Here is a 13770-nt window from a genome sequence, read left to right on the forward strand (position 1 = left end):
GAACCTTTGTATTGTACATCTCAACTGACTATTTTCCTCTAAGATATGGGACCCTTTGGGCTCTTAATAGATTTTTTGGAGTAGGAAATGGGATACATTGGGCTCCTGATAGATTTTTTGGGGGTTGGCAGTGTGTTTTGATGAAACCCAGGGTGTCATTTGAATAGTGTTGAAACATTGACTGACTGTATTCCATAGCGAAGACTATTCTTTTTTTTTTTTTTTTTTTTTAATATGTTTTTATTGTTTTATCAGCCAAATGGCAACATTTAAATGAGATACAAGAGGTTGCATTATGTTCAACATGTAGCATACATGGAATTATTACTTCTGCACATTCTGTAAATCCAGTATGAGTGTACAATTACCCGAATTGGGTTCTGAGAGTTGTGTTTCTCCAGACAACGTATATTCAACATGTGCGTAGTAATTCAAAAGTCAAGCTAACATAGAAAGAGAGAGTAAGATAGGAGCTGAGGCGGCCCCAGAGGGCCCGGGCTGAGGGGAAGGGGGGGAAAGGGGGGGGAGGGGGAGCAGCAGGGGAGAGCCCAGGCGGGGGGGAGAGCCAGCCGCCGCAGGGACAAGAGGCACACCCCTCGTCCCTTGCAGAGCGAGTACGTGTTCATCACCGCGACAACGCCCCCCCCCACGCGCAGCCGATTCGCACCCAGGCCACAGGGGACCAGCCCGCTGTTAGCGGTGGGTCTCCGTACATGGCCAGCGGGTCACAATATTAAGGATCAGCAGGGTACGAAGTCCCTCAACCCTGGAATCCGCCGGGGCCCGTCGGGACTCCGGTAATGCTCCTAGAGGCACCTGTGAGGGGCATAACAGTTTTGTATTGGCTCATCCTTTTATTTTTTTTATTTTTTTTTTATTTTTTTTTTCCTCTTCGCTCTTTCCCCATCTCCCCGTATTCCTCGGTCGGTCTATATGATACTGTTTTACTGTGATCATTGATGTGATATCCTTTATCTCTTGCATATCTGTTTAGGGGGGGCGTGCATCGTCTTTGTTTTCTGCTGCTGACAAGAATAGGTTCCATACTTCTAGGCCTTTAACTAATATACCCTTATCCAGTAAATTCTGTAGTGTTTGTGTTTCTGCTTTGGTCCATCGTATTACCTCTTCTCGCCACAGGGCAATACTAGGAGCTCCAGGGGCTTTCCATTTCATGGCAATGAGGCATCTATACAGCACCAAAGCCAGGGCAATGCATTTATATGTGCGTTTGCGTTTCTTGGGGTGGGGTGTTATGCCCAACAGGCATACCTCAGGAGTAGGAGACAGTGCGGTGTCTGTCCATTCGGCTAGTAACGTTACTATCTCTATCCATGTGTTCCGGATCGGGGGGCATTCCCATGTCATGTGATAGAAAGTGGCCTCCTCTGTGTCACATCTAGGGCATGTTTGCGGTGATCGGGGAAACATGCGTGTTATGCGGTGTGGTGATAGGTAAGTCTGATGCACATAATTAAAGTGTGTGTATCGGAAGCGGGGATTACGTGAGACCTCACGAGTCATTTTCATTGCTTGTTCCCATGCCTTGGGGGATAGTGGTTCCGGCAGCACTCGATCCCATTTATTTTTTGCTTGTTCCTGTTTGTGTTCCGCTTGGGTTGTGAGGATGTTGTATATGTTCGATATATTTGATGGAATATTCGTGGTCCCCAGCAGCTCATGGAGCAGAGGTGGAACATCTGGTTCTAAGTTGCCCTTTCTCCAGTGTTCTCTCATTACCTGCCTGACTGCTCCGTAAGCTATAAATCCTCCCCGGCCCAGCGCGTGTCTGTCGGTTAGTGCCTCGTAGGTTTGAAGTTGTCCATCCTGATAAATATCTCCCAATGTATGTATGCCCTTGCTGCCCCACACATTCAGGCCCACCTTTGCTGCTATTTTTGCTAATGTCGGGTGAGCTAGTAGTGGAATCCTCGGTGAGTATTGCGGATCTTTTGCGTTTTGCAAGGCGTATCGGCCCCAAGCCCAATGCGCGGTGTACAGCAGCACGTTGTTAGTGTGTGCTGGATCAGTTCGATTCATGAGGTATTGCATTATTTCTGTGCCGCCGAGCTCTAGTGACACTCTCTGTGTTTCGGCCCCGGTTGGATTACCGACCCATGTACATATCCATTGTATCTGGGCAGCTGCATAATATGCTTCAAATTTGGGGGCGCCCAGTCCCCACAGCCTGAGCGGTTGGAGCACTTTTGTTAGTGCAACCCGTCTACGACCATTGCCCCATATTAAATCCGCTAGTAGGCTATTCAGTAGTCTAAAAAAGGAGCTCGGGAGTATCAAGGGCAATGCCATAAAATAATAAAGTAGACGGGGCAGTACTATCATCTTTGCTATAGCCACTCTACCCATTGGGGATAGTGGAAGCGAGCACCAGAAGGGTAAAGAGCCCCTCGTTGATCTGATCACTTGGCCGAGGTTACCATCACTGAGGTCTTGATTGTCGTGGTATATATTCACACCCAAATATTTAAATGTTGTATAACACCATTTCAGGCTGCTCGGGCTCGTTAGTGTTCTCGACAACTCGGGGACCGGGCGCATAGGGAATATACAGGATTTTGTCCAATTCACTGTTAACCCTGCCACCGAGCTAAATTTTTCCAGGAGTTCCAACAGGCCCAGCAGGGCTCCCGTGTGGTCTCGTAGGAAGATCAACGCATCATCCGCATATAATGATACTATCTGGTGTGTCTGGCCGTCCAATATGCCCCATGCGGGGGCCATTATGCGAAGGTGGGCGGCCAGCGGCTCAATCGCTAATGCAAATAACAGTGGGGACAGCGGGCATCCCTGTCTAGTGCCTCTACTAATGTTACATTTTTCGGAGATCGTGTCGCCCGTCTTAACCCTGGCTGTTGGGCCAGTGTATAGTATTTTCACCCAGCTAATATACACTTGCCCGAAGCCCATCCGTTTAAGTGTCTCTGTTAAGAATGGCCAACCTAATGTATCAAACGCTTTTTCTATGTCAAATGAGACTGCAACCTGTTGATTACCCTCTATCGGGGATTTTCTCATTAGCCGCAGCAAGTTCCTGATGTTGTGGAATGTGCTGCGACCGGGTATGAAGCCTGCTTGATCTTGATGTACCAGCTCTGATATATATGGGAGCAGGCGATTGGCTAGTATTTTGCCTAGTAATTTACAATCTGTGTTTAGTAATGATAATGGTCTGTATGAGCGGACGTCCAAAGGGTCGCGGCCTGCCTTCGGTAATACTGCTATCAACGCCTCACGACACGAGTCAGGAAGTATTCCTAATTCCAAAGCTTCCTTTAGCATTGCCAAGTATGGTGCCAGAATCTGCGGCTGAAACGTACTATAGTATTCTATGGGTATACCATCGCTGCCGGGTGCTTTGCCGTATGCCAACTGCTGCAATGCTCGTTGGATTTCAGCTATCTCTATCGTGCTATCTAGTTCTGTAGATTGAGCAACGGTCAGGTGGTTCAGGGTGACACCGTCGAAGAAGCTGTTTAAATGGACATTGGTGGGCGGAAGCCGTGCCTGATACAACGAGCTATAGTACTCTTTGAAAGTGTTGTTTATCTCTGCCTGTGTATTAACTATCTGGCCTGAATCCAGTCGGATAGCGCCTATGGGAGTGTTACGGCGTTCATTCTTTATAAGCCACGCTAATAATTTACCGGATCTGTCGCCCTCCGCGTGTGTGCGGGCCATGTGATGGCGATAATCGAAGTGTCTAAGGCGGTTATCTGACTCGGTCCATTTGGAGAGCATGTTAGTGAGCGTTTCCAATGTTATGGAACCTTTAGCGAATTCGCCTTCAGCTAACTGAATGTCTTGTTCTAATGCACGGAGTTCGCGCATCAGTGTTTGCCGCACTCCTACTGTGGTTGCTATGCAAACCCCTCGTATAACTGTCTTGTGTGCATCTCATTCGATGGCCCTTGTGCTGGCTGTCCCTTCGTTCGAAGTGAAGTATGCTGAGATGTGTGTAGCAATATCCTTCCTAAAAGGGGGGTCTTGTAGTAGGTGCGTCTGTAATCGCCAAGTGGGGATACATGAGCGCGGGCTGCCCCATCTTATTTGTACTATGAGTGGGCAATGATCTGATATTACCCTAGCGGAGTACTCCGCTCTCGTTATTTTATGTGTTAGGTTCTGTGAGGTGAGGATGAGGTCTATTCGGGTGTGTAATAAGTGTACTGGGGAGTAGTAAGAGTACACCTTTTCATGCGGGTGCAAGTGCCTCCATATGTCGATCAGTCGACGTTCTTCCATCCATGTGTCCAATATTTGGGCATTTTTCATTGTTTGGGTGGTCGTGAGCGGGAGGTGAGATCTGTCTTTGTCTATGTGTGGGACGCAGTTCATGTCCCCCCCCCCCCATAAACATGTTGAAGTTAGGTCGCTGGTTAATTGTGAGGCTTTGGTTTGTAAAAATTCACCTTGTTTGATGTTGGAGACATATAGTCCATTTATCGTAAGTTCCTCCCCATCCAGCAACCCCCTCAGTTGTATAAACCTGCCCTCCTTGTCTCTTGTACTGTGTTGTACTGTGTAAGGGACAGCCGGCGCTATCCAGATCAGTACCCCTCTGGCAAAGGAGGAGTCGCCAGCACTATATATTGAGCCCAACCAGCTCTTTTCTAGCCGGGCAGCCTCTGTGGGCGTAATGTGCGTTTCCTGTAGTATCGCTATATGTATGTGATGTCGTTTTAGGAATTCGTGTATTCTGTGACGTTTATCCATCTCGGCCATGCCCTTAACATTCCAGGTCATGAGATTATAACTGGGTTCCTTATTCATTGCGTTGTGTTGAGGTGTAGGGAACTATCTGCGCGGCGCCCCGCCCCCCCTCGCACCACCACCACCCCGCCCCCAGCCCGTCACCCCCAAGCCCCGATGAGTGAAGGGGTTAGCCCATAGTGGACTAAAGATAGAGAAAAAGAAAGATAGATATGACCACAAAAAGGATATTGCGGACTGAATGCGTCCGTTAAGTAGAATGGCACAACCGGTGCCTAAAGAGACTTCCAGAGAGATCAGGTCCATTCGGATACCGTTCAGGTATAGGGGGGTCGTGGATTCCTTGATGTCGGGCCTTTAGGTGGCCCACTTGCAGGATATTTCACACTTCTGCAGTTCCATTCGCCTTGCGCAGCTTTCGGAGAGTCAGTCATAGGTACTCGTGCTAATGGCAGTCACTCTCTGTGGAGCTCGGGAGCAGCAGCCCGGTGCCGGCGGCCCGCGGTCACCCCGTCACTGCCGTCAACGAAGGGGAGCCATGGCTGCCGGATCTACATGTTCAAAGTTCGTCTGCCGATCGCGGTGTGAGGTCCGGACCCGCCAGCAACGGAGAGGGGGATGGACTCATATCTCCCCCATGTGAGGCGGAGTCATTAGTGTCCGTTTCACTCCTAGCATCCAGCGCCCCACGGGCGAATGAGTTCGTGTCCTTTATTGTTTGCGCGCGCTCCAATACCATTTGCGTTTTTGTGGGGCGGAAGGATGTTTTGGTGTTTTTTTTCCTTTTCTTCCTGGAGTTAGCGGTAGTCCATTCTTCGGATACTGCGTCTTCCTTGGTCGGATCGGCTAATCCTTTTGCAAGGATCCATGCCCGTGCATCTTCAGGGGTGGGAAACATTAGGGTTTTCTCGTCCATGACGATGCGCAGTCGCGCTGGGAACATGAGGGAGTAAGTGATGCCTTTTTCACGTAGCAACTGCTTAACCTTGTTATACGCGATTCTTCTGCTTTGTACCTCCATTGTGTAATCGGGGTAGGCAGTTATTCTGTTGTTTTCGAGCATGATCTGGTCAGACGTTCTGAAGTGCAGAAGGACTAAGTCTCTGTCTCTATAATTTAGGAAGCGTGCAATTAGGGGTCGAGGTGGTGCTCCCGGTCTAGGCGGTCTGCCCGGTATTCTGTGCGCCCTTTCGATCACTAATGTTGTGTTGGGGTGCTGCTCTTTAAGTGTGTTCCTCAGCCAGGTCTGTAAGAAATCCTCTGCCTTAGGTTGCTCGATTCTTTCCGGGATTCCAAGGAATCTGATGTTGTTACGTCTGGAGCGACCCTCAGCTTCCTCTGCCCTGCGTTGTAGTAGTGTTATGTCTAGTTCCATTTTTTGCATTTTATTTCTCATTTCTACTACTTCTGGCTGGATAGTTTCTAGTGTCTTTTCAGTGTCATGAACCCTTCCAGTTAATTTGCGGTGGTCGGCCCACAGCAATGAGACTTCCTGCTCTGCGGCGTCAATTTTCCCTTCTAACGAGGATTTAGTGTCCATTATAGCTTGCATAATTTTATCGAATTGTAGGGAGTGCGTGCGTAATGTTTCATTCAGCTGTAGCTGAGTGAGCGACTGCGTTTCTGTTTGGCTAGGCGGTTGGGGAGGGTCTCCTTCTCCCGTGGACCCCGTTTTGGGGTGTTTTGGTTTGACCATGATTTCCTTTTGACCTGTGCCAGTTCGTTACTCCAGGATCACTGGGTAGCCGCCTGCCAGGAGTAATCGCTCACGTCTTCGGTTCTCCCTTGGTGCGTCCACCGGTTCTTTTGGTCTGTAGTACAGGGGGGGGTTGCATGCATCTGTTTTGATGTTAGTGTCTGTTTTAGTTTCTCCGTTTTCTTACTCCGTTTTATTATTGTGACCCAGTCCGGTGCCCAGCCGATCCCCGCCGTGCGGCAGCCACTGCTCTTGGCGACCAGCAGGACCCGGTTGGGTCCGCTGATGTGTGTGGTGCACCTCGTCAGGGGGAGACAGCCCGGAATTCAATGCTCTCGGGGATTCCAAAGTTGCAAGCACCAATGAAATCGTTAGTGATGCCAATGGACTGGTCAAGTTCGTCGCAGCCCCGCATGGTGCAGCCCGGCAGGAGCACCAATTCTGTCAGGGAGCCGCAATACCACCCCCAGCTCCTGCGTCAGCGGAGTCCAGGTGCCCAATTCAGGCCAGGATGTGAGGAGTTCACTGTGCGGGCAAAGTAATTGGCGTATCTACTTAGCTTTCCATTTTATTATGACTGCCGTGGACCAACAGTATGGGAGCAGGCCGGGAACACACGGGTCGATTAAGGTCCAGAACAACGCAGCGCGTCCACCCAGCCGGTAATATCAGGGGTGGTATCTCCCATGCCCCCACTCCACGTGGTCCCAGCACAAACGGGCCGCGCCCGTGTTATATGCAGTGTTCCAGCACGATGGGGGGCCACAGCTAGTGACTCAAATGCCGTTCTGTGATTATTTGTAATGCTGGTGACAGATTGAAGAATATTCCACGTAGGACGCGGGGTCCCGGCGCGACCGCGGTCCGCCGAGCAGCGCCGTGCCGGGTGCCCCAGCAGGCCCGGCTCCGCTGGAACAGCTCCGGTCCAGACGATGGGCTGCACTCACTTCCGCCCCCGCGGCGCGTCCTTCAGGACGGGGGTCTCCCCGTTCTCCGGCTCCCTCCGGTCTCCCGAGGGCCCCTCCAGATAAGCGCCGAGCGCTAAAAGCCCAGGGGAGGAGCCGGCCCGAGGCCCCAGGAAACCGACTCACCAGCCGCGGTCGCTGGTGCTGTCACTGCGGGCCGCCAGCTCCTCCTCGGCGCTCGATGGGAAGCCGGCCTCACGAAGAGGATCACCGCCTCGGCCCGTGGTCCTGAACAGTCGAGTGATCGGCACCCGCCTCAGAGAGGTAGGTGGGCGCCGTTTCCAGGATATTAATGTGGGCCAGGCACGGAGCTGCAGTATTATCCTGCCGCTCCGGTAGCCATGTTGGCCACGCCCCCTAGCGAAGACTATTCTTAAAAGACTGTCTATACTGCCTAGTTTGGATTGCAGTAACCTTGAACTCATATTGTTTTGTTAAATCACTTTTTCATTAAGCACATAGTAGAGTGGTACTACATTTATCCAGGACCTGTAAATGTAATGCTACTGCAGAGCCTGAAGCACATATTGTGCCACCCACTTAAGTAGACCATTAAAACGTGTCTCGGGCCTACCATTGCAGCCTGTGTGCAGTTTTAAACTGCCAGTTTTACTTGCTAAAAACAATAAGTCAGCAATGAGGTAGGGCCCTAAACAGTCCTAAGAGCAGGGTGCAGTGTGTATGAATATTTGGACACGTATTTTTAAGTTCTGGTAGTGGACTGCTCCTCCCATAGGATAACATTTGTTCTCCTTATTACATTTAATAAATGATACATTTTGATTGGGAACAGGTAGAAATGTCATATTTGGGCTCAAATTTAATGTAATTTGTAGGAAGTTGGCTCTGGTTGTAGGAGGTTGGTCAAAGCAACCTTTGACCCTGCTGGCAGGTAGGTCGCTCCCCGCCCCGCGTTACCCCCTCTCCCGTTTCCTTTGCTGTTTTTTTTTTTTGCTTTCCCGTCGCTGCGGCCCCTCCCGCCTCCCCCCCTCGTTCTCTCACCGTTTTCCTCTTCTCTTTTCCCACCGCTGCGTCCCTTGCGGCCCCTCCCACCTCCCCCCTCGTTCTCTCACCGTTTTCCTCTTTCCGCCGCTGCGTCCCCTGCAGCCCCACCCCCCAGCCCTCTCATAGGACAAGCCCACCCACCTCCCAGCTGCCACTCCCACCCTCCCCTCCTCTTATGGCAGCCGCGGCGCGGCTGCACTGCTGGCGCACCAAAGACAAGCCCGTCTGCGCCCGTCCGCGCCTGGACCGCGCCCAGCGCCATCCCCCCTGGTCCGCAAGACCCCTGCACCTCCAGACACTGCTACACGGCCGATCAACTCAACGCCCTCAACCCCGGCCGCACCTCACCAAGGAACACCCACAGACCCTTTGCATGCCTCACCTGCAGATTCTCCTGCAGCAGAACAACAAATCCGACAAAGACCAAAACTAACCATCTCCACTGCATACTCCTCAACACCCGCTCCGCACGCAAGCACGCCATCGAGCTCTGGGACCTGCTAGACTCCACCGCCCCAGACGTAGCCTTACTGACCGAAACCTGGTGGAATGACTCCTCAGTGCCCGACATCGCAATAGTCATCCCGGACGGCTACAAGATCATCCGTAGGGACCGCAACAACGGAATCGGAGGAGGCATAGCCATCGCCCACAAATCCTCCCTCAAGGTCGACACCCACGACTCCCTCAAGACCGCCGAACACCTACACTTCGCATCCACACCGACCCCAACACCACTCTCAGAGCAACGCTCATCTACAGACCCCCCCGGACCACGAGCACCATTCAGCGAATCCCTCGCCAACCTCACCAGCACCCACGCACTCACCTCAACGGATTACATCCTCCTCGGGGACCTAAATTTCCACCTGGAGAACAACAACGACACCAACTCCACTACTCTGATCGACAACCTCACCAACCACGGCCTCAGACAACTCATCAACACACCAACCCACATCGCCGGCCACACGATTGATCCCATCTTCTCCTCAACACCTTCAACCATACCACCGTACTCCACTGGACCGACCACCACTGCATCCACTTCACCTACAAAAAACATACCGAGCACCATCGCACCCAACAACCACCCCGCCGATGCTGGAGCAAAGTTACAGAAGACCAGCTTACCAACACCCTCGTCCAGAACCCTCCCCCCGACTCCACGACCCAGACACCGCCGCCAACAACCTCACCCTGTGGATCAACGACTGTGACAACACTCTCGCGCCACTCAAAAAAAAACACCGACAACCAAGCCAGAAGAAAAGCCACCTGGTTCACCGACGAGCTCCTAAATTCCAAATGTGACTGTCGAAAGCTAAAAAAGGAATGGTTCCTCAAACGCACACCTGACAGCCTCACAGCCCACAAGGACGCCACCGGCAAGCACAAGCCAAACGATCCCACTTAAAAGACCGCCTGGACAACAACGTACACAACAGCAAAGAGCTCTTCAGCATCGTGAAAGAACTCTCCAATCCCAGCACCAACATCAACGACATTCCTCCATCCCAAGAACTCTGCAACGCACTGTCCACCTTCTTCTATCGGAAGATCATCGACATCCACCACAGTTTTGACGCCACTCCCACGTCAGACCCCACCCCCGAACACTCCACCTGTGCAAACCACCTGACGTCCTGGACCAACGTGAACGACACAGAGACACGCACGATCATGAACTCCATCCACTCAGGATCTCCGTCAGACCCCTGCCCCCACCATGTATACAACAAAGCTGACTCCATCATCGCCCCCCAACTACGGAAGGTCATCAACATCTCCTTCGAAACAGCGACATTCCCTGAAAAATGGAAAAACGCCGAAATCCGCGCCCTCCTCAAGAAGCCCAAAGCAGACCCCAACGACCTCAAGAACTTCCGACCCATCTCCCTGCTCCCCTACCCAGCAAAGGTGATTGAAAAAATCGTCAACACACAACTAACCAGCCTTCTCGAAGACAACGGCATCCTAGACCCCTCCCAGTCCGGCTTCAGACGAAACCACAGCACCGAAACCACCCTTCTCGCCGCCACAGACAACATCAGACGCCAAATGGAAAACAGCGAAACATCAGCCCTCATCCTCCTGGACCTATCTGCAACCTTCGACACAGTCTGCCACGCACCCTGGAATCACGCCTCCACGAAACCGGAATTCAAGGAAAAGCCCTCAACTGGAACGTCTCATTCCTCTCCGGCAGAATCCAGAGAGTCCGACTCCCCCCCCTTCCGCTCCGAAGCCACTGACATCATCTGCGGCGTCTCCCAGGGCTCATCCCTCAGCCCAATGCTGTTCAACATCTACATGGCCCCCCTCGCACAAGTGGCCCGACAACACAACCTCAATGTTCTCACCTACGCCGGCGACACCCAGCTCATCCTCTCACTCACCAAAGTCCTGCGCACCGCCAAAACCAACCTCTACGAAGGAATGAAATCCATGGCCGAATGGATGAGAACCAGCCGTCTGAAACTGAACTCGGACAAGGTCCTCATCCTCGGATCCACCCCCTCCGCCTGGGACGACTCCTGGTGGCCCACCGCACTAGGAACCCCACCGACACCGACCGACCACGCTCGCAACCTGGGCTTCATCCTCGACTTCTCCCTCACCTTGTCTAAACAGGTCAACGCAGTTTCCTCCTCCTGCTACAACACACTCCGCAGAATCTACAAATGGATCCCGACAGAAACAAGAAGAACAGTGACACAGGCCCTAGTCAGCAGCAGGCTGGACTATGGCAACACACTCTACACGGGCATCCCAGCAAAAGACCTACTACGCCTCCAACGCATCCAAAACTCCTCTGCCTGACTGATCCTCAATGTACCCCGCCACAGCCACAGCCACATCTCCCACCACCTGAGAAACCTTCACTGGCTCCCCGTGCACAAAAGGATCACTTTCAAGCTTCTTACCCACGCTCACAAAGTGCTCCACGACACCGGACCAGCCTACCTAAACAACAAACTCAGCTTCTACACCCCCACCCGTCAGCTCTGCTCCTCTGGCCTCGCCCTCGCCATCGTCCCCCGCATCCGAAGAAAGACCTCTGGCGGCAGATCCTTCTCATACCTCGCCGCCAAAACCTGGAACACCCTCCCCACCAACCTGCGACAGACTCAAGACCTACGCACCTTCAGAAGACTCCTCAAGACCTGGCTCTTCGACCAGTAACACCTGCTCTCTCTCCCCTTCCCCCCCCCCCCCAAACAGCGCCTTGAAACCCTCACGGGTACGTAGTGCGCTTTATAAATCCAATGATTGATTGATTGATTGATCTGTATATACTATTTCAAAGTACGAAATAGTGTGCACAGAGTCCAAGGGTTCCCCTTAGAGGTAAGATAGTGGCAAAAGTAGATAATTCTAATGCTCTATTTTGTGGTAGTGTGGTCGAGCAGTAGGCTTATCAGAGGGTAGTGCTAAGCATTTGTTGTACACACACAGACAATAAATGAGGAACACACACTCAAAGACCTACTCCAGGCCAATAGGTTTTTGTATTGAAAAATATATTTTCTTAGTTTATTTTAAGAACCATAGGTTCAAGATTTACAGTTAATACTTTAAATGTAAAGTACTTCACTTAGATACTTTAGGAACTTTGATTGGAAACAATATCATGTACAGTCTTTGTAAAAATGGCAATAAGCTATTTTCAAAGTGGACACAGTACAAAAATCAACAGTTCCTGGGGGAGGTAAGTGAAGGTTAGATTAGGAGGTAAGTAAAACACTTACAAGTCTCAGTTCTGGGGCATAGGCAGCCCACCGTTGGGGGTTCAAGGCAACCCCAAAGTTACCACACCAGCAGCTCAGGGCCAGTCAGGTGCAGACGTCAAAGAGGTGCCCAAAACACATAGGCGCCTATGGAGAACAGGGGTGCTCCGGTTCCAGTCTGCCAGCAAGTAAGTACCTGCGTCCTGGGGGGCAGACCAGGGGGGTTTTGTAGAGCACGGGGGGGCACACAAAACAAACCCTCAGCGGCACAGGGGCAGCCCGGTGCAATGTGCAAGGCAGGCATTGGGTTTTGTATAGGTTTCAATGGAGGGACCCGGGGGTCACTCTAGCGGTGCAGGAAGGCACAGGGGGGCTTCTCGGGACAGCCACCACCTGGGCAAGGCAGAGGGTTGCCTGGGGGTCACTCCTGCGTCGGAGTTCGGTTCCTTCAGGTCCTGGGGGCTGCGGGTGCAGTGTTGGTTCCAGGCGTTGGGTCCCTTGTTACAGGCAGTCCCGGTCAGGGGGATCCTCTGGATTCTCTCTGCAGGCGTCGCTTTGGGGACTCAGGGGGGTCGTCTCTGGTTTCTCACTGGCCCGCAGTCGCCGGGGAGTCCTCCCTGAGGTGTTAGTTTTCTGCAGGTCGAGCCGGGGCGTCTGGTGCAGAGTGTAGAGTCTCACGCTTCCGGCAGGAAACGTGAAGTCCTTGGAAGTTGCTTCTTTGTTGCAAAGAAGTAGCTGGTTTTGAACATGGCAGCTGTTCACGGGAGTTTTTTGGTCTTTAGTCCAGGGCAGTCCTCTGAGGCTTCAGAGGTCGATGGTCCCTGTCGGATGCGTCGCTGGAGCAGGTTTTCGAAGTTGGAGACAGGCCGGTAGGGCTGGGGCCAAATCAGTTGTTGTCTTCCTCCTTCTCTGCAGGCTTGTAGGTCAGCAGTCCTTCTTTCTTCAGGTTGCAGGAATCTGATTTCCTGGGATCTGGGGAGCCCCTAAATACTGAATTAAGGGGTGTGTTTAGGTCTGGGAGGGCAGTAGCCAATGGCTACTATCCTTGAGGGTGGCTACATCCTCTTTGTGCCTCCTCCCAGTGGGGAGGGGGTAACATCCCTAATCCTATTGGTGGAATCCTCCAAACTCAAGATGGAGGATTTCTCAAGGCAGGGGTCACCTCAGCTCAGGACACCTTAGGGGCTGTCCTGACTGGTGGGTGACTCCTCCTTGTTTTTCTCATTATCTCCTCCAGCCTTGCCGCCAAAAGTGGGACAGTGGCCGGAGGTGCGGGCATCTCCACTAACTGGGATGCCCTGGGGCACTGTAACAAAAGGGGTGAGCCTTTGAGGCTCACCGCCAGGTGTTAGTTCCTGCAGGGGGAGGTGAGAAGCACCTCCACCCAGTACAGGCTTTGTTCCTGGCCACAGAGTGACAAAGGCCCTCTCCCCATGTGGCCAGCAACATGTCTGGTGTGTTGCAGGCTGGCAGGAACTGGTCAGCCTACACTAGAAGTCGGGTATGTATTTAGGGGGCATCTCTAAGATGCCCCCTGGGTGTATTTTACAATAAATTGCACACTGGTATCAGTGTGCATTTATTGTGCTGAGAAGGATGATACCAGACTTCCCAGTTTTCAATGTAGCCATTATGGAACTGT

General features: G+C 52.1%; 1 protein-coding gene across 3 annotated transcripts in view; it reads left to right on the top strand.

Annotated features, from left to right (window-relative positions):
• LRCH2 (leucine rich repeats and calponin homology domain containing 2) overlaps positions 1–13770 on the top strand; it is a 743639-nt gene that overhangs the window by 557001 nt on the left and 172868 nt on the right. The window lies entirely within an intron of this gene.

The sequence above is a fragment of the Pleurodeles waltl genome, chromosome 2_1 (assembly GCF_031143425.1).
Source record: "Pleurodeles waltl isolate 20211129_DDA chromosome 2_1, aPleWal1.hap1.20221129, whole genome shotgun sequence".
In the NCBI taxonomy this organism is placed as follows: domain Eukaryota; kingdom Metazoa; phylum Chordata; class Amphibia; order Caudata; family Salamandridae; genus Pleurodeles; species Pleurodeles waltl.